Here is a 22,278-nt window from a genome sequence, read left to right as displayed (position 1 = left end):
ACAAACTGATGCTTCCTGCTGTGGGCCCAGACATGATCTCACCTAGGCTTGGTGTCCCTTACGGATTCTCCCCTCCCTTTGTCTGGGCCGTCTCCTCTCTGAATTGGTTCTCACCACAGAGGTCTTTTTCCATTGCCCCTGATCCCTGTCATTATCAGCTATCCCATTCCCCAAGAGACTATCACCTTCCTGGAGACCCTCCCTTTCTCTCCACATCCTCCCCTCACTCAGAGCCAAGTTTTCCACGGGTCACTCCTCTCACACCCTCAGCCCGCTCCATCACTCTGGCATCATGACAGCACCTCATCACTTTTTCCCAAGAAGACCCTTGATGAGCTCGCCCCCTTCCCTGCCTTCCAGACTGTGAGCTACAAAGCTGAGCTAAGACCCTTTACTTGCATCTGAACAGAGAGACCTTGTCACTATTGAACTAGCTTTCAAAGTGCAGTCTAGCCCTCGAGTCTTATTTACATACTTTGTGATAACAAGAACTAATGTCTGTTGTATGCTGACTCTGGCCAAGCACGGTTGTTCTAAGTGCTTCACCCACATTTACAGTTTAAGCCACTCGACCACCCTCTAAACTAGATACTATTAGCTCTGTTTTACAAATAACAGGCCCAGAAATGTTAACTACATTTACCAATGTCACAAGTATCCTGTAAGTGGCAGGACCAGCCTTTGAAACCAAGGTGTCTGCTATCACAGCCCCAGTTTGGAACTCCCTATATATTATCTTGTTTATCTGTTTATCACCCAGTGGTCTGTTTCTTGGGGAGGGTGGGATTCATATTGTTGCTATTTTATAAATGGAAACTCAGAGATGTAGAGTGACCAGCCCAGTGTCACACAAAAGGGACAGGACTTGTATCCAAGTCCAGCTCTCTGTCTATACTACATTGCCTCCAGTACAGTCCAGAAGGGGCTTCCCTGGTGGCTCAGTGGTAAAGAATCTGGTAGCCAATGCACGAGATGTGGGTTAAATTCCTGGGTCGGGAAGATCCCCTGGAGAAGGAAATGGCAACCCACTCTAGTATTCTTGCCTGGGAAATCCTGTGGACAGAGGACCCTGGTGGGCTGCAGCCCATGGGGTGGACACGACTGAGCGACTAAAACAACAATGAAAACATTCCAAAAGAGGGATGACTATTTTTCATTTTTGACCATTTATTTTACATAAAACTTAACTGTCTGTAGAAAAATCAAACACTTTTGCTGTCAGAGAAAGGATTCTGGAGTAGGGTTGTAGATTCCTCCTACAATTAATGGTAAGCAGCCATGAAAATAATTCAATGCCTAAAGCCTTAAGAATAATCAAAGTCAGCCTGAAGGCAATCAGGCATTATGAGGCCCAAAGCTCAGCTTCTCTGCACACCAGTGCCAAATCGAATCTCCGAAACCAAGTTTTGGGTGAAGTAGCTTTTGGCTTTATTACCTTGCCAAGCAAAAGGGGCCAAAGTAGGCTACTGCCCTCAACCATGTGTCCCAGCTTGGGGAAGGGAGTGAGAAGTTTTATAGTAACTGCTCAAAGAGGTATGATCTGTTTGTGGACATTCTTCTGATGGGTTGGTGGTCAGGTAAGCAGGAGTCAGCATCGTCAACCTTCAGGTCTAACTGGTCTGGGGTCTACAGGTTTGTTGGCAGCATACCATCATTAATCATTAACTTCTCCCACCTGGAGGGGGTTTCAGTACCTGCAGAATGAAAGTGAAAGTGTTAGTTGCTCAGTCATGTCCGACTCTCTGCCACCCCACGGGCTGCAGCCTGCCAGACTCCTCTGTCCATAGGATTCTCCAGGGAGGAATCCTGGAGTAGGTAGCCATTTCCTTCTCCAGGGATCAAACCCTGGTCTCCTACATTGCAGGCAGATTATTTACCATCTGAGCCATCAGGAAAGCCCAGAATAGCTCAACGATGTTGTTCTGTGTATCCCTTGATGGGGAAACAGGATCTTACCCCAAGGCTGCTCTTGACTTTCTTCCTGGTCTTGCATCCCCTCCTTCCCCTAATTAACAACTGCTTGAATCTGTCCCTTGGAACTCAGAGAATGTCATGATGGCTGAATGAAGGCTGGTTCCTATAATCAAAGAAATGGGGGACACAGAAAGTCTTTGTGCCTGGGAGCCCCACAGGCCCTGCACGGTACCAGTTAGCCCCACGACAGTCAGAAGGAAATTTGTTCAAACTCATGTCCACTGAGTCAGTGATGCTATACAACCATCTTGTCCTCTGCCGCCCCCTTCTCCTCCTGCCTTCTATCTTTCCCAGCATCAGGGTCTTTTCCAATGAGTCGGCTCTTCGCATCGAGTGACCATAGTATTGGAGCTTCAGCCTTGTCCTTCCAGTGAATATTCAGGGTAACTGTCTTCATATCTGTCAAGCACATGAGTGCTGATAGAGTGCTCTGAGGTCCTGTGTCTCACTCAGCTCTTACAGCGTGGAGAGCAGATCTTTATTAACCCCATTTTACTCATGGAAAGAAAGCAGCAAGTGACTTTGGGAGCTCATGGCTAGCTGGTGGCAGGAATTAAAAGCTGTATTTCCCACCCTAAATTGGGGGAGCACTGAGGAGGAGGGGGAATGAGATTAAGAAAAAATTTAAGCTTCCTATGATCTGGGGTGACCCCTCCAATCAGCTTCTGAAGTGGACAGTTGACCATCATGTCATGAGCAAAACATTAGTTTAAACCCCATCCACCAACTGGGCGACCTTGACTGTGGCCTCGAGGAATGATGTAGCCACCATTTCTAAGCTGGAGCCTTTTTCGTTTATCTGCCCCGCCAGTAGTGGATGATGCGTTTAGAACCGGTCACCATGAGTGAGGCTTTCCAGGTTGCTCAGTGGTAAAGAACCTGCCTGCCAATGCAGGAGACATGGGAGGCTTGCATTTAATCCCTGCATTGGGAAGATCCCCTGAAGAAGGAAATGGCAACCCGCTTCAGTATTCCTGCCTGGTAAATCCCATGGACAGAGGAGCCTGGTGGGCTATGGTCCATGGGGTCTCAAAGAGTCAGACCACACAAAGACAATTGACCACACATGCGTGCAGTATGAATGTGAATGACTGTAGAACCCTTGGGGTTATTTTAGCCTCTCAACTCCTTCCTGGGACTAGGTGATTTTTCCTTTTTTTTTAAATTTTAAATTTTTGGCCATGCTCCATGGCATGTGGAATGTTAGTTCCTCAGTCAGGGATTGAACCCAAGCCCCCTGGATGTGAAGCACAGAATCATAACCACTGGATCACCAGGGAAAAGTCTGACTTTTCAGTTAGATAAAAATCTTCTAGCTGAGGCTCTGATTCCATGAGCCCTTACTTTGCTGTTAGAAGTATTCCGAACATTGAGATGCTGCCTGTACTCTGGAAATCTGACCTAGGGAAGCATAAAGAAGATTGAATGACATGGGAAGATAAACTGACTTTTTATTCCTAAAATATTAAGAAGCTGCATGTATATGCTTAGTGGTTTTAACTTGGAGAGCTTTTCTCTCCTGCTTTAAAAAGCACCATCAATTCATTCCTGTAGGAGAGAAGTGGGTTAACTTCATGGGCATGGAAAAAAAAATGACAATATCTTCCACTGTTACTGGACTGTGGCAAGATTTCACAGCAAGCAGCCTCAATGTAATTCAACACAATGAGAAGCTGTTGTTCAAGTAATTCACATGAACTGTCTTTTGCCAACTTCAATTTTGTTCACAGGCAAATACAAAGTTGAAAAATAAATGCAAAGAATGATTTCTGATTGTCACTGGAATGGAAAATAGATGCTTAGATATTCACCCTATGGATGGATTTTTCTTTTCTTTTTCTGAAAATACACCAATCGTGTATTGTGTCAAACCAAGGATAGAATTGGGGCTGGGCCAACTTCTTTGGCCTGAAAGTAATATTTGGGCTGAGTTGAAGCTTATTTCGCCTTCTTCAGGGTTTTTCTCTTCCCACCTCCACTTTCCAATTAGCCTTATCCATATGCCTTTCTACCATATAGCCTGTGTTTGCTGCTTTCTATACCCATAGTTCTGTATTTTTAATTACATGTCTTAATTTGAATATATCTTAAACTCAACTAAGAAGTAAAAAGGATAAGCATTAATGTGGATGCAATTTAAAAAACAAATCCAAGTGGAGAAACAGAAGAAAAAAAAGCTAATGAAGGATAGGTATGAGAAAATATGGTTTTTGGAAAATGTTATATTTATGGAGAAGGAGTTTTGTGACAAAGGAGAAGGAATAAAAGCAAACATGTACCAACATTAGTGTATCTCGGGAGCTCACCATTTGCTACCTTCTGTTGATATTTCTGGGGCTTCCCTGGTGGCTCAGATGGTAAAGAGTCTGCCTGCAATGCAGGAGACCTGGGTTCCATCTCTAGGCCGTGAAGATCCCCTAGAGAAGGAAATGGCTACCCACTCCAGTATTTTTGCCTGGAGAATCCCATGGACAGAGGAGCCTGGCAGGCCCCAGTCCATGGGGTTTCTAAGAGTGGGACACGACTGAGTGACTTTCACATTCATTGATATTTCTATATAGTCAAAGCAATGGTTTTTCCAGTAGTCATGTATAGATGTGAGAATTGGACCATAAAGAAAGTTGAACACCCAAGAATTGATGCTTTTGAATTGTGGTGCTGGAGAAGACTCTGGAGAGTCCCTTGGGCTGCAAGGAGATCAAACCAGTCCATCCTAAAGGAAATCAATCCTGAGTATTCATTGGCAGGACTGATGCTGAAGCTGAAGCTCCAATATTTTGGTCACTGGATGTGAAGAGCCAGCTCCCTGGAAAAGACCCCAGTGTTGGGAAAGATTGAGAGCAGAAAAAGAGGACAGCAGAGAATGAGATAATAGCAGCACGGACTCCATGGACATGAATTTGAGCAGACTCTGGGAGATACTGAAGGACAAGGGAGCCTGGCGTGCTGCAGTCCACGGGGTCGCAGAGTCGAATACGACTTGGTGACTGCAAACAACAACAAACTGATATTTCTGTAAATAAAATGTATTTATGCAAATAAGCCATTTGCTTCTTAAGGGTGGAGAGACTATCTTACTTTAGAAATAATGGAAAATTTCTTGCTCAGGGTCTAACAGACCTCCTGCCAAGAACCTTGATATTTTTGACTGGAACAGGAAAATAACCCAGAAGGGGTCCAGATTTCTAGACAACTTCCTTCCAGGTACTCTCCCCAGGGACCCACTTCTCCAGCCCACCAGGGTACATCGTTCTTGCAACAGGAAGTGCCCCTCTCAGCCCCTTTCACTGACACCACGCTTTTACTTTTCTTTCTCAGAAAAGGAATATCTCAGCTCTGCTCCTCATCTCGGAACAATGCATGCCAATCTTTGTAGTGTTATTCTAAGGATGGGTACTGACAGCAACTGTAGGCAAATGAAACCAGCCAGCACTGAAAACGTCTGCAAGGCATCACAGCATCTCCAGCCAAGGAAGCTGGAGACTCAGAGGTTAATATCATGGCAAGAGTCTCACGGGTTCTAAGCTTGGCAGAAAGTGGCCACAGCTGCCCACCTTCCTGAGGGGCGGTGGGCTCTAAGCCTGTGTACTCTTGGCAGGCACAGCGCAATGCAATGCATTAACTCTCGGACTGATCTAAGTGATAAAGGGTTCCAAGGAGAGGATAGACTAAGATCATGAAAGGGAATCCACAGGTTCAGGTGCCCCTGAGCCCTAAATGGAGAGTGTGAAATTAGATACAGATGAGAATATATAGAGAAATTATAAATAGATGGGAGGAGGAGCACCCCACCTTAGGTTAGGGTCCTCCCCACAGCCCGCCTTCCTTACTAACGCCTGTCTAGCTCCTGCAGGGCATTCTCCTCCACTGTGGGGTGACAGGCAAGGGGGGCTCAGGCTGTGATACACCGAACAAGAAGGCTGCCCAGTCTCTGCCTGTCACTGGCTGATTGGTTGCCCTCCTCTTCAAATTTATATGTTGATGTCCTAAGCCCCTCATTACACAAAACGTGGCCCTATTTGAAGGCGGGGCCATTAGAGAGGTAATTAAGGCACAGTGAAGTCATACAGGTGGGTCCAAATCCAACAGGACTGGTGTCTTTATAAGAAAAGGAGCTAAGGACACAGAAAGCACAGAGCAACAGGATCTGCCAGTCAAGAGAGAGGCCTCAGAGGAAAGCAAGCCTGCAGACACCTTGATCTCAGACTTCCAGCCTCCAGAACTGGGAGGAAGTAAATTTCTGTTGTTATGCCCCCCAGTCTATGATATTTTGTTATGGCTGCCCTAGCAAGCTAAAAAAAAATACCTTAACCCTCTCCCCAGCCCTGGGCTCTCACCCTGTACTCTGGCCAGAATTAACTAACTGTGGTTCCTTGAGCTCACCATGCTTCCTCCTCCTCCTTTTGCACCTGCTCTTTCCTCTGCCCTTACCGCCCCTTTCTTCAGCTCACACCTACTAGTATCTAAAGATGCACCTAACGAGTCACCTCCTCCAGGAAGCCCGTAAGATTACCCTCTCCCTACTGCCCTGCCAACTCCCCCACCGCCTCACTCCTGCCTACACCCCATTACACCTATGCCGGCCTCTGCTCTAGCATTTATCCCATTGCTGAGGACACTCACCCCCTTCTCCCTGTCCAGACTCTGATCAGCATCTTTCATCTCCATAGTTCTGCCCCCAGAAGAGCCAGGGCCCACGTGGTCAGTAACTAGTACTGGGAAGAGAACCAACGAGTGAAAACAGAAGAAAAAGTCACCCTGCCCCGCTAGATGGTTCAGATTCCAAAGGAATTTGGAAAGGAAGCTGGCAGATAAGATTTGGATTCACGTAAACCTAAACTGAAGTCATGGGATTGAAATCTGATTTGGAAGATCAGAACTCAAATTGCAGAAAACCCAAATGATACAGAATCAAGCTCGAGAAGGTGTCCATCAATGTAGAGAAAAGAAACAGAAAAAACAAGATGAGAGAAAAGATGGGTAATTCAGTTGATCAAAAGTACATAAAGACTTAATATATGGATACAAAGGACCCCCTTGAGGAAGATATAACTAAAATGATGTTGCAGCAACACTGAAGAAAAATAATGATGGAAGAAAACTTTTCAAGCTGAGAAAAGAAGTTGAATGTACAATTTAAAATAGCACACAATTTCCAGGCAAAATTAATGAAGGAAGGTGCACAATTTGATATAATCTAGCAAATTTCTTTCAGAGAAGGCAATGGCACCCCACTCCAGTACTCTTGCCTGGAAAATCCCATGGACAGAGGAGCCTGGTAGGCTGCAGTCCAGGGGGTCGCTAGGAGTCGGACACGACTGAGCGACTTCACTTTCACTTTTCACTTTCATGCATTGGAGAAGGAAATGGCAACCCACTCCAGTGTTCTTGCCTGGAGAATCCCAGAGACAGGGGAGCCTGGTGGGCTGCCGTCTATGGGGTCGCACAGAGTCGGACATGACTGAAGTGACTTAGCAGCAGCAGCAAATTTCTTTGAATATGAAGCGTTTTTTTTTAAATCTTCAACTATCTAGACAAAACATTAAATTCACTTATCATCGAAAGAAAACAGGCTGATTTGAGAATGCATCACACGACTGATGCCAGAGGATAATGGAGCAAAGTCTAAATGATACTAAGAGAAAATGCTTATGACTCAAGCTGAGATGTTAATCTTCAAAGAAAACAAAAAAGACATTCTCAGTTATTCTAATCAGGGGTTCAAAAAAGATACCCCATGCCCTTTTTTTTTGAAAAATTTACCAAAATATAGGTTCAAATGGAACAAATATTACTTAAGGACAAAAAAAATCAAGAATATCAAAAGTGGGTTCAAAAACATTGTAATAGTCCAAGCCAAATGTGTAGAATTAAGTTTTTAAAAAATGCTGTATACAGAATATTGGTACAGATGGAAAGTTTTTGTTGTAGTTACTTCTTAAAATAACTAAAAATAAAACTAATAATAAATAGATTTATAATCCCAAATGATATTGGCAATGAATGTGGGAAAGAAGGGTATGTGGAGAATTAGAAGGGTACTAAATTCCTCATCTTATAGAGGAATGAATTAAGTTATTATATTATTCATGAATTTGATAATTAGAGAACCTATACATTAAACTGTAATTTTGAAGAACCAAAGTAGAAGAATTCAAAAGAATTTTTTTTTTCAAAGTCGCTTCAGTCGTGTCCGACTCTGCGTGACCCCATAGACGGCAGCCCACCAGGCTTCCCCGTCCCTGGGATTCTCCAGGCAAGAACACTGGAGTGGGTTGCCATTTCCTTCTCCAGTGCATGAAAGTGAAAAGTGAAAGTGAAGTCACTCAGTCGTGTCCGACTCAGCGACCCCATGGACTGCAGCCTACCAGGCTCCTCTGTCCATGGGATTTTCCAGGCAAGAGTACTGTAGCGGGGTGCCATTGCCTTCTCCGATTCAAAAGAATATATACTTATAAAAAATGGGGAAAATAAAAACCAAGAAAAATTGTAATTTGGGAAGAAAATGAAATAACACAGTGGTTCAAATCATGGGCTTGAGGCAGGAAAACCTGGTTTCTGAAAATGGTTCTCCAATTTACTAATGTTGGTCCTGAAAATTTACTCACCTACTCAGAGCCTCTCTTTTCCTATCTTTAAAATTGGAATAAAATATATGTTTCACAGGGTAGTTGTGGGGTTAATAGGAAATCTTTGTCTAAAGAAATTTATCAAGAAATTCCTTACCAAACTAGGAATAAAACTACCGTATGACTCAGCAATCCCACTACTGGGCATATACCCTGCGAAAGTCACAATTCTAAAAGACACATGAACCCCGTTCACTGCAGCACTGTTTACAATAGCCAGGAAATGGAAGCAACCTAGATGTCCATCGGCAGACAGATGGATAAAGAATGTGGTACACACACACACACAAAATGGAGTATTACTCAGTCACAAAAGGAATGAATTTGAGTCAGTTGTAGTGAGGGGATGAAGCTGGAGCCTGTTATACAGAGTGAAATAAGTCAGAAAGAGGAAAACAAATAATACTCTTTGCCAACAAAGGTTCGTCTAGTCAAGGCTATGGTTTTTCCTGTGGTCATGTATGGATGTGAGAGTTGGACTGTGAAGAAGGCTGAGCGCCGAAGAATTGATGCTTTTGAACTGTGGTGTTGGAGAAGACTCTTGAGAGTCCCTTGGACTGCAAGGAGATCCAACCAGTCCATTCTGAAGGAGATCAGCCCTGGGTGTTCTTTGGAAGGAATGATGCTAAAGCTGAAACTCCAGTACTTTGGCCACCTCATGCGAAGAGTTGACTCATTGGAAAAGACTCTGATGCTGGGAGGGATTGGGGACAGGAGGAGAAGCGGACGACAGAGGATGAGATGGCTAGATGGCATCACTGACTCAATGGATGTGAGTCTGAGTGAACTCCGGGAGTTGGTGATGGACGGGGAGGCCTGGCGTGCTGCGATTCATGGGGTCGCAAAGAGTCAGACACGACTGAGCGACTGATCTGATCTGATGGAATCTAGAAAAATAGTCCTGACGCACCTATTTACAGAGAAGAAATGGAGATGCAGACGTAATAGTCTGGTGGACACAGCCGGGGAGGAGAGGGCGGGACAAGTCAGGAAAGTATCACTGATGCATATACATTCTCATGTGTAATATACACAATCATGTGTAATATACACGATCCTGTATAATATACACAATCATGTATAATATACACTCTCATGTGTAATATATACTCTCACGTGTAATCTACACTCTCACATGTAATGTACACTCTCACGTGTAAAGCAGATAGTCAGTAGGAAGTTGCAGTTTAACATACGGAGTCCAGCCTGATGCTCTGTTACGACCTACGGGGGGTGGAATGGGGGCAGGAGGCAGGCTCAGGAAGGAGGGGAGATGTATATATATATTTATGACTGATTCTCAATGTACAGCAGAGATCCCCACAACGTTATAAAGCGATTCTCCTCCAATAATAAAAAGAGAACAATGTTGGCATTTGATACGAGGTAGGTATTTTTAACAAGTTAATAAAGAATCATGTTCCATTTGACAAGTTTTTAATTAGCAGTAGATATTGAATTTTATCAAATGCCTTTTTGCTCTCAGTGTTAGTCAAGTGGGCTAACTGCAGTAACAAATGATCCTCAAAATGTTAATAGGTTATATATAGAAAACAGGTAACTAATGAGGACCTATTTATAGCACGGGGAACTCTACTCAGTATTCTTTAATGACCTGTAGGGGAAGAGAATCTAAAAAACAGTGGATATACGTATATTCATAGCTGATTCACTTTACTGTACGCCTGAAACGAACACAACATTGTACTATAAATCAACTGTACTCCAATACAAAATGTTTTTAAAAAAAGAAAAAAATTAATCCAATACTTAGCCTAAGCATGAATTGGAAAAGTGAGTTGCTGCCGCCTGGGCCAGCAGGGACTGGATCACCCTGAGTTGGGATGGTGCCAAGACGCTGAGCAGGTTTCTGGGCCCACACTCCTGGGAGCTGGCTGGAAGTTGGATTCCCACTGTAGGCATATGAGGTTGGCATGGGGCACTGCCTGGCAACTGATTCTGGACTGGGTGCCCTAACATCAACAGCAAGTTTAAGAATAAAATCTAATTATACTGACCCCCAGCTCAGGCCCCTCTGGTATCTGGTGGTGCTGCCTCCTTCCATCTGCCTCTGCAATAGTCCATGCTCTAGGGATGGACCTTGAGGTTAAAAAAAAAGAAATTGAGTTGTTGTTCATCAGTATTAACATGGTTTTTGTTTTTGTTTTCACTTATAGTAAAGGATTGAGAATGCTTGAGTCTCCCCAGTGTTCCTGCTCAGCGAAGCTCTCCTAGCCCTGTTTTCTGATCCTACTCCTCACTTGAGTCTTGATCTTTTAACCTTCTTTGATTTGGCTCCTGTTCTAGATTTCTGATCAATTGCACAGACGTGACACTTAGAATGGTCCTTTGAAAAATGAACTTGCCCATGACCAAGTGTGAGTTTGTCTTTGTTTTCAGGTCTGCAGCTGTTTCTCGTGTCACTATTTAGATTCAGTTCCCTGAAACCCTGCCTGAGTAAAACCCCCAGATATCCCAAGTGATTATCCAGGATGAGTTAATGGAGAGGTATAACAATAAATTTAAATGATTTAACCTCTTGTATTAAAATATTGGGGGCTTCCCTGGTGACTCAGTGGTAAAGAATCTGCTTGCAATGCAGGAGACCTGGGTTCGATCCCTGGATTGGAAAGATCCCCTGGAGGAGGGGATGACAATCCATTCCAGTATTCTAGCCTGGAGAATCCCAAGGACAGAGAAGCTTGTTGGGCTACAATCCATAGGGTTGTCCAGAGTTGGACACAAATGAAGTGAAGACTTCAAGACTGGGTTAAGAAAAATCCAACTGTGACTTAATAATAAAAAACATATCCAAAATAGAAGGACACAAATAGGTTAAAATTTTTTAAATGAATAAAGATTTACTAGAAAAATAGAAACAAAGTAAAAATAGAGGTAGTATTATAAAATTTATACAAGAATGGATACAAGGCCAAATAATACCAAAAGAGTCAAAGAGTACATAAAAATGTGCATCCTAAATGAAGATATCAAAGAATATATAGTTTATGCAACAGATATATAAAGTAAAGATGCATAAGAGGAAATGGACAGAACACAATTATTTCATATGAGCCCTTTACAGAATGACTAGTCTTTGAAAAAACAAGTAGACAAATACATACATTTCAAGGGATCTGTACTATAAATAATTAAAATGCATTTAAGACAAAACCAAGGAAAACAGAAGAAAAAAATTTCTAAAGATAAGCATAGAGAATTGAACAAATTTTTAAAAATAGAAATAGTAAAGTTGAAACACAAATTCAAGAACTGCATTTTGTTTTAACACAACTTGAGAACACATGAAAAGTAAACAGAAAAAACAAAATATAAAAGTAGAAATGAAACAAAAATAAAAACAGGAAGATTTTAATAAGTATGAAAATATTATTTTAAAATACTATGCTAATCAATTTGATATAATGAATTAAATGATTATTTTGTGGCAAATTTTACCCAACTCTAAGACCTCTGAAGATATCTCACTGTCTGCAAATTTCACTAGTGATAACTTTCAGACTTTCACAAAGACAGATAATTTCATATTAAATAATTTTTCCAAATATAAAAACAAAAGCTAAGAATATAAAGATTCATTTTATGAAGTCAATGTAGCGCTAATATAAAACAGACAAAAATGGCACAAAAGAACAATAAATACTATCACGGTTTTGTAGTGACAATATTTAGGTTAAATACTCAATGACGTGATGAAAACCAAAAAATAAGCAATGTTATCTTTCTTAATGACATAGTGATTCTAAAGTTCATTCATAGGAATAACAAGTAAAAAATCAAGAATATATTAAAAGAGGAAAACTGGGCACTTAGGTTAAGGAGGCTTGTCCAACTAGGAATTAAAACATATTGCAAGCAACATCAAACAAAGCAGTATGGCACTAGTTCGAGAACTGACAGGCTGATAAAATAGAGCAATAAGCCTTAAAATAGACTCTAGTATATATTCCAGCTTAGTAAAGAAAGCACAACAAAAAATGGGAGAGGTCATTCATCAAATAGTTGAGAAAAACTGACTAACTCAAACAATAGCCTCATCGTACAGTAGCCCAAAACACCACTGAAACAGATGGATTAAAGAACTATACATAGACAAAGATATAAGTAAATAATTATCAGATTTCTGGAGAGGGAAAGACATTCTAAGTATAAGAGCAATGGAAGTAAGTACAAAAGAAAAGCTAAATAGATTTTGCCATTACACAATTAGAACTCCTCTATGTCAAGGAACATCATTCACAATAATAAAATCACAACTTGGGAAAAGTAATTTACCAACAGGGCAGAGGATAATATCATTAAAACAAAAGAAATAAAGAAAAGGAACAAAAGGAAAATATAAAACAAAATATCATTAAAACAAAAGAAAAGGATAATATCATTAAAAGATCACAGAAATTTTAAAGAAATACAAAATCTAATAAACATGTAAAAATATTCATGATCATAACTAATCAAATGCTAATTAAAACAATATCTGTATTTTACTCACCCACTAAACTGGCAAAACATTTTTTTTTTAAGTTTTCTGTGCTGATAAAAGTTTGACAGAAATTTCCATAATAAATAGCTGGCAGAGGTAAGAATTTGTATTAGTACAAAACTCTTCGGTGATATCTACCTAGGTACTCAAAGCTTCTCAGGTGGCTCTGTGGTAAAGAATCCACCTGCCAAATCAGGAGATGCAGGTTTGATCTCTGGGTTGGGAAGATCCCCTAGAGAAGGAAATAGCACCCCATTCCAGTATTCTTGCCTGGGAAACCCCACGGACAGAGGCACCTGGCAGGTTACAGTCCATTGGGTCACAAAAGAGCTGGATGCGACTTAGTGACTAAACAACACAACAGCCTAGGTACTCACATTGGTCCCTTCCGCTGGCTCAGGAAGCCCCTTCCAATGAATGTAGTTTAAGAAAAGAGAAACACAAACAGATATAGAAATACAATGCTTTACTTTTTACTATGTGTTGAATAATAAGAGACATTGGTTTGATCCCTGGGTGGGGAAGATCCCCCTGGAGGAGGAAATGACACCCCACTCCAGTATTCTTGCCTGGGAAATTTCATGGGCAAAGGAGCCTGGTGGGCTACAGCCCATGGGGCCTCAAAGAGTTGGACATGACTGAACGACTGAGCACATACATACATTGAATAATTATTTCTAGTACTGAAAAATTATATGTGCTTGTTAACAGGTGACTGGTCAGCCACTTAAAAGTTATCCTTCATAAAACATAAGTAGGAAGGGAGTTTAGGGGAGAATGGATACACGTATATGTAGGGCTGAGTCTCTTCTGTCCACTTGAAACTATCACAAAATTGTTAATCAGCTATACACTAATATAAACTAACTTTTAAAGTTAAAAACAACCATAAGGCAGAAATACTGAACACAGAGCACTATAACCATAGTACCTGTCCCAGTATGTATTTAGGAATACTGGAAGAATTATCAATGTCAAGGGCCTAGCATTGAGCCTTGCTCATAAATGGCAGATTTTACATTCATATATATTCTGAGTTACCATTTTAAAACATAAACATGCATTAGGATTGTAATTTAAAAGAAAATTTACCTATATTTTAAAAAAAAGTATATACTATATTTCTAAACCCAAATTGCCTTGTTTAATGGGAAACCTCAAGCAAACCGATGCTTATTATGCGTCGGTTAGAATATCTATGATCATAGAATATCTATGATATTCTAGATCAAAAGCATACAATAAAACCCAGGCTACGGCTAAAATTAGGCTCCATCCTGCCGAAGTTCTTTTGAATAAGAGATCATATGTAAGTCCTTTTATTGTTCTCTGCTGTCTAGCTCTTATTTCACTAAGAAAGCGTTCTCTCATTCCCTTTTCCAGAGCCCCCTTCCAAAGTGTAAAGGTGAGAGGCTGTATATACTTGGCCCAGCTCACAAGGTGGTGTGGCCCCTACTCCCCACCGAACCCAAGGATGTTGCCAGAGCACACGCTTGTGGAGCTCTGCATCCTTTGAACAGAGAGATCAGAAAAGTCTGGATTCACCAGTCAAGGAGGATCCTCCTTGTGAAAAATGTAAGAAAACCCAGATTTCTTGAAGGAAGTATAGGAACCAGATTGAGGCAGAGAGAAGAGTGCTCTGTCCTTTCCCTTCAGTGTTGTCATTGAGGAGACTATCCAGAGACCACAGGTTTCTACCTGCAGTAAAATGTGTTGGATGTCAATGGCTAGAAATTGCAGGGACAGGTACAGAGGTGGTGAGGAAATATGGACAAAGAGAAAAGTGCTGTCCTTCAACAGAGAAGAGGCTTCACGATGAGTGAAGTCAAGCCTTTCTTCGAATAGCAGAAAATTCACAGGCCACCATCCAGGGGCAGGAAACACTTAGGTTCATCTCCCAGAGGCCGAGGAGTCATCTGGGACGAGGTTGGAAATCAGTGAGCTAAGGGCCACGAGGTACAGAAACCAAATGCTTAAGAGTCCTGGACTATCAGCATGATGCAAAGACAAGCACAAAAGCCAATACTGCGGCTGGAGCTATGAAAGACACAGGGTTCAAGTGGAGGTCATTGGCCGCAGAAATATATTAGGAAGTCTTAGAGGCTATCGATAAATCCTCATGATATGAATCAAGTTCAGTGGCTTAATTATGTTAATGATATTAGAAAAAAAAGGCAATGTGAACTCGGGGTGTTAAACAGCAGTATTTTTCCTTCTAGAAGGGTCTCAACAGCAGTGTCAGTTTGTTCACCGCTAATTTTCGCATGAACTTTCTAAATGCCCAGATTTGGATTTCTGACACTTCAGTGGATGATACTAGCACTCCTGGCACATGTACACACACACACACACACACACACACACACACACACAGAGTAGAATGGACCTGAAATACCACGTGTTACCAGAAAGCAGAGATGCAAGGGACGGTGCTAAAAAGACGAAAGAGCTAGCTTAGAGGTCTCCCACTGGCCAAATTGAAACTTGAGCGTCAAAAAGGGTATATAATTGTGATTACTTGAAATATGATGAATTTGAGCAAGGCTATAATTTCATAATGATACTAAGAAAAAATTAATATAAAGTACACTGAAGGAATGAATGTAAAAGTTAGGATGAATTCATTAGGATGAATGTAGAAGTTTGACTATAAAGGGACCGATTTTTTTATTAATTTTAATGAAAAGAGGTTAATATAAATCAGTATTTTATTTCTTCTATTAACTCTGCTGCTGCTGCTGCTAAGTCGCTTCAGTGGTGTCCGACTCTGTGCGACTCCATAGACGGCCTCCTACCAGGCTCCTCTGTCTCTGGGCTTCTCCAGGCAAGACCACTGGAGTGCGTTGCCATTTCCTTCTCCAATTCATGAAAGTGAAAAGTGAAAGTGAAGTCGCTCAGTCGTGTCCAACTCTTAGCGACCTCATGGACTGCAGCCCACCAGGCTCCTCCGTCCATGGGATTTTCCAGGCAAGAGTACTGGAGTGGGGTGCCATTGCCTTCTCCATCTATTAACTCTATTTGCCTTTAAAACAGAGATATAAACTTAATATCTATCTGTATAAGTAGAGAAGGAGAAATACAGGGAACTGTGAGTTACCAAATCACCTTGGGAAAATATACAGAACCAAGATGGGGAGGGACTAGGCACGGTACTCACACACAGTAACTATGCAGAAAGGAGTTTCAAACTGTTCCAGGATGACTCGAAAAGGCCAAGTGTCTGAAAAACAGCACTCATTGCACAGCCTTAATACTACCTTTCCCAGGAGATAAAACTCCTAAGGGGCCTCTATGAACTATAAGACACTAGTATGGTATCTATACACTGTAAATAATGCTGAGAGACCAGGTTATCACAATAACAGGACAATGAGCTATGTCACACTGGCCAAGAAAGATTTCCACATTTAGTGGGGAAATTCCAGGCTACTACAAACTAAAATCTGCAAGAAAAGAAGAAAACTATGAACCTAAAATTTTTTTCTTCATTGATGTTAAAAGAGAATATTATCTCAAGACGGAAGTTTCAGCCTGATGTCCATGGCTTTGTTTTGAACACGCTTGGTGAAAAAACCTGGGTTTATGCCGTAACCAAGAATCAGCTGATTAATGGGATCCTGTAAACCTGGCTGCCCAAACTATTCATTTTCTCTTTGATTTGGGTAGGAATACTATAACCTTGAGAAAGTTTTTAATTAAGAATTGCTATAATTTTAGGAAGTATAGAAATGTTATTAAAATAATAAAGAGAGACTTCCCTGGTGGTCCAGTGGTTACGACTTTCCTTCCAATGCGTGGGGTACAGGTTTGAACCCTGGTCAGGGAGGTAAGATCCCACATGCCTCCTGTCCAAAAAACCTAAAACACAAAGCAGAATATTGTAACAAATTCAATAAAGACTTTAAAAATGGTGAACAATAAAAAGTTTCTGAAAAAGTACTAAAGAAGTATAGAGAACAAAGAAGTGGTCACCAGTAGGGAGATAAATTAGGGGGGAGGGGCAAGATAGGGGCATAGAATTAAGATGTACAAAGTGAGTGCATGCTAATTTGCTTTAGTCATGTCCAATCCTTTGTGGCCCCATGGACTGTAGCCCACTAGGATCCTCTGTCCATGGGATTCTCCAGGCAAAAATACTGGAGTGGGTTGCCATGCTCTCCTCCAGGGGATCTTCCCAAACCAGGAATTGAACCCACGTCTCCTGTGGCTCCTACATTGCAGGCAGATTCCTTACCACTGAACCTCCAGGGAAGCCCATACAAAGTACTATGTATAAAATAAATGAACTAAAAGGACATATAGTACAGTGAATACAGCCACTGCTTTATAACTTCAAATGGACTATAATCTACAAAAATACAGATCCACTATGTTGTACACATGAAACTAATATTGTACATCAATAAAATAAAAGTAAACTCGAGAATGAAACAGGATGACATTCTAGGAATAGATTTAGATATAAGTATAGTAATTTTTTCGGTAATAGTAATATGTCTGACTTCTTTGAAATGTTCAAAAAACTTCAACTAAGACAGACAGTGAAAGGAATGTTCACTAAAAAAGTGTTGCAACAAGGATTTTTTTTTAATTTATGGATCTTGCAATGTTAGTTTCTATTGCAGCTGGGGGAGCAGAGGCCAGATTCTAATTGGTTACCGAGTAAATAAAACAGGACTGGGTAAGGCAAGTGAGGCATTTGCCTGTTGGCAGAAGACTTGTCTGATTTTTGATCTTTCAGGTGGTTCAGCTGCTTTGTTCCACTAAGCCTGAAATTAACAGTTGAAGTTGAGAGTTCACTACTTCGAGCCCTCCTTCCTTCTCCTCAAAACAAGTGCAAATGTAAGTGGGGAGTGGGATGCAAAACACTAAGTAATCAAAAGTAATAATATTTTAAAGTGAAAGTGAAGTCGCTCAGTTGTGTCCGACTCTTTGCGACCCCATGGACTGTAGTCTACCACACTCCTCCGTCCATGGGATTCTCCAGGCAAGAACACTGGAGTGGGTTGCCATTTCCTTCTCCAGAGGATCTTCCCGGCCCAGGGATTGAACCCAGGTCTCCTGTATTGTAGGCAGACACTTTTACCGTCTGAACCACCAGGGAAGTTAAGGCAGTAGTTTATTTTCAACACACAAAAATCAATTGTATTTCTGTATTTTAGAAATACACATCTGGAAAATAGTCTTAAAATACCATTTAAAGTATATACTCAAGAACATTGAAAGCAGGAATTCAAACAGGTGTTTGTACATCCATGTTCATAGCAGCACCATTCACACAATAGCCAAAAAGTGGAAGAAACCCAAGTATCCATTCCACAGATAAATGAATAGGACTTCCTAGGTGGCACAGTGGTAAAGAATCTGCCTGCCAATGCAGGAGACACAGGAGATGCAGGTTCAATCCCTGGGTCGGGAAGATCTCTTGGAGGAAGAAATGGCAACCCACGCCAGTATTCTTGCCTGGGAAATCCCATGGACCGAGGAACCTGGTGGGCTAGAGTCCATGGGGTCACAAAGAGTCAGACACGACTAAAAGCAACTTAGCATGTAAACATTATGAATGAAATAGGATTCATGCATACGATATAACACTGTGGGTATGTGCTAAGTCACTTCTGTCATGTCTGACTCTGTGACCCCATGGACTGTAGTCCCTCAGGCTCCTCTGTCCATGGGATTCTCCAGGCAAGAATACTGGAGAGGGTTGTTGTGCCCTCCTCCAGGGGATCATCCTGACCCAGGGATCAAACTCTTGTCTCACACCTCCCGCACTGGCAGGCAGGGTCTTTACCATTAGTGCTACCTGGGAAGCCCACTCAGACCTAAAAAAGGAAGGAAATTCTGACACTTGTTACAACATGGATGAACCTTAAAGACATCATGCTGAGAAAGAAGCCAGTCACAAAAGGACAAATAATGTGCCATTCCACTTATAGGAGGTACCTAGAGGAGTAGGTGGATCAGGTAGTATTTTAAAATAATCATAATTAGTGCAAATTTAGGAGGAGCCATATTTCAACATTTTAAATACTAACAGGGTAGAAATTAAGAAAATTGTGGACAGCAGGTGCATACAGAGGGCTCTTTTTCTGACGTTGTGTGCAAGGAGACAGGTTTTGCTCAGAGGAAATCCAGAGTTCACGGAGACGAGATGGCTTGGGGGTTGGTTCAAGATGTAAAATAGATAGCCAGTGGGAGTTCGAGGCGTGATGAAGGGAACCCAGTCAGTACTCTGAGACAACCAGAGGGATGGGATGGGGAGAGAGGTGGGCGGGGCTGCAAGAGGGAGGGGACACATGTATTCCTAATGCCGATTCCCGTTGATGTGTGGCAAAAACCGTCAAGTAATTATCCTCTAAAAAATATATACATATATTATTAAATAAAAAGATGCAAGAACCTGGAGCATATTCCCTCCTCCTCAGGCTGTGTAATTACAGGGAGGCAGAGGAATTGGGGCACTACCGATGGAGATACGCTGCAAGCCAATTCTTCCCATGTGCATGGTATTGGGGTGTGGGGAAGAAGGGAAGGGCTGTCAGGTGGAGTGGGTGTCCCACCTCAAAGCAGCAAGCAATTCTGTCCTCTTGGGTAATGCACATTTTTTTTTTTTTTATCCTTTGTTATAGACTGTGGCAATGAGATCCACCCCTCCAAATAGCATCACACACCCATCTCCACCCTCTCCCTAGACTAACTACAGAGAATGTCTGCCTCAGGCTCACTTTTCTTTTCCCTTAGCTCCTTGCGCTTCTTTTGTGGTTCAGCTGGTAAAGAATCTGCCTGCAATGCGGGAGACCCAGGTTTGACCCCTGGGTCAGAAAGATTCCCCTGGAGAAGGGAATGGCTGCCCACTCCAATATTCTTGCCTGGAGAATTCCACAGACAGAGGAGCTTGGTGGGCTACAGTCCACGGGGTCAAAAGAGTCAGAGATAACTGAGCGACTAACACTGGCTCCTTTTATATTGCCAGGACAGTGAGGGGGGTGGGGTGAGGAGCCCTACACCTTGTTATTGAAAGTGCATTCTGGGGGCCAGTAGCAGTGGGCACCACCTGGGAGGTTGGTAGGAATGCAGACACCCAGTTCAGTTCAGTTCAGTTGCTCAGTTATGTCTGACTCTTTGCGACCCTATGAATCGCAGCACGCCAGGCCTCCCTGTCTATCACCAACTCCCAGAGTTCACTCAGACTCACGTCCATCGAGTCAGTGATGCCATCCAGCCATCTCATCCTCTGTCGTCCCCTTTTCCTCCTGCCCCCAATTCCTCCCAGCATCAGAGTCTTTTCCAATGAGTCAACTCTTCGCATGAGGTGGCCAAAGTACTGGAGTTTCAGCTTCAGCATCATTCCCTCCAAAGAAATCCCAGGGCTGATCTCATTTAGAATGGACTGGTTGGATCTCCTTGTAGTCGAAGGGACTCTCAAGAGTCTTCTCCAACACCACAGTTCAAAAGCATCAATTCTTTGGCGCTCAGCTTTCTTCACAGTCCAACTCTCACATCCATACATGACCACAGGAAAAACTATAGCCTTGACTAGATGGACCTTTGTTGGCAAAGTTATGTCTCTGCTTTTCAAAATGCTATCTAGGTTGGTTACAACTTTCCTTCCAAGGAGTAAGCGCCTTTTAATTTCATGGCTACAGTCACCATCTGCAGTGATTTTGGAGCCCCCCAAAAATAAAGTCTGACACTGTTTCCACTGTTTCCCCATCTATTTCCCATGAAGTGATGGAACCAGATGCCATGATCTTCGTTTTCTGAATACCCAAGCTCCATCTAATTGAGAAACCCCACTTTTACCTCCTCTGGTCTCTACCTTGCTGAGCATTAGAGACACCTGGGGTCTTTAACAAATGCTAACACCTGGTTTTCACCCACAGACCTGATTCAATGAGCCATCCTCACCTCCACACCCCCAACATGGCCTGGGTGTCAGAAGTTTTATAAACTCTCTTGTGGTTCTAACGTGTAGTAATGCAGCAAAATTTGAGAACCACTGCTCTACACCTCCTGTGGCTCCACCTTCTAGGGCTTTTTTTTTCAGAGTCTGTGTGCCATTTCTAGGCAGCAAGAGGAAAAGGGAAAGGACTGTTTTTTACGGATATATGTATATGTATATTTTAATACTTATTTACTTCACTGCGTCGGGTCTTAGTTGCAGCACGTGGGGTCCACGCACTCTCTAGCTGTGGCAAGCGGGCTTAGTTGCTCTGAAGAATGTGGGATCTTATTGGTTCCCCAACCAGGAATTAAACATGCAACTCCTGCATGGCAAGGCAGATTCTCAACCACGAGACCACCAGGAAGCCCCTAGGAAAGAATTTCTTCTACTTTTGACCAGGATTATAGGCAGGCAAGATTGAATGCTTTTCTTTCCAGGTCCTGTGCATTTAGCTTGTCTATAGGGAAGCCCATCCGTGACCTGGTGAGTATGTTAGTGGTGGTTCTGTGCTGTCTGCAGGGCTGGGTTCCCAGAGCCCACTCCTGCACATGGAAATGGGGACTCACGTGTTAGGGTGTTGTGTATTCACGTGCTCGGTCTCAACGTGTCCAGCTCCCTGCGATCCCACAGACTGTAGCCCACCAGGCTCCTCTGTCCATGGGATTTCCCTGGCAACAATGCTGGAGTGGATTTCCATTTCCTCCTCCAGGGGATCTTCCCATTCTAGGGATTGAACCATGTCTCTTGCATCTCCTGCATTGGCAGGTGGATTCTTTACCACTAAGCCATCTGGAAAGCTGTATTAGGGTGTGACTCACCATTTGAAATTCAGATGAGCCCTCCAGTTTGGAATAGCCCTTTGTGTACTGGGCCGTAACTCTATCTTTTATTTTCAAACTTCAAAGTTTAGTTTTGAAATAAATGGTTTATTTCGCCACATAAGCCTACAGTTCCCCCCCTCCCCCGCCCCCAGGTGAAAGCGACAGATTTAAACTTAATCAACTGCGCTGGGACTTTATTGGTGTCCGCTAGTTGGCTGTTTTCTCTGAGAGTGCTTCAGAGCTTCAACAGCTGGATATCTGCCTTGCTTTTGATCTTTGAGGTAGTCCAGCTGCTTTGTTCCACTAAGCCTGAAATTAACACATGAAGTCAGGATTTAACTACTTTGAGGCTTCCTTTCTTTTTATCAAACCAAATGCAATTATTTGATCTAATAATCAATA

General features: G+C 42.4%; 1 long non-coding RNA gene across 1 annotated transcript; it reads right to left on the bottom strand.

Moving 5' to 3' along the window:
* Positions 1 to 1,476: 1,476 nt before the first annotated feature.
* LOC123330785 lies at positions 1,477 to 20,364 on the bottom strand. The gene is made up of 4 exons (XR_006546946.2): positions 20,306 to 20,364; positions 16,862 to 16,965; positions 10,622 to 10,703; positions 1,477 to 1,694 (listed from the first exon to the last, which is right to left on the bottom strand). It is a non-coding gene; the product is annotated as an uncharacterized LOC123330785 (long non-coding RNA).
* Between the last annotated feature and the right edge of the window lie 1,914 nt (positions 20,365 to 22,278).

Source organism: Bubalus bubalis, chromosome 20 (genome assembly GCF_019923935.1).
Source record: "Bubalus bubalis isolate 160015118507 breed Murrah chromosome 20, NDDB_SH_1, whole genome shotgun sequence".
Taxonomy (NCBI): domain Eukaryota; kingdom Metazoa; phylum Chordata; class Mammalia; order Artiodactyla; family Bovidae; genus Bubalus; species Bubalus bubalis.
The sequence above is the reverse complement of the archived record's forward strand: the minus strand, read 5'-3'. Positions and strand labels throughout refer to the sequence as shown.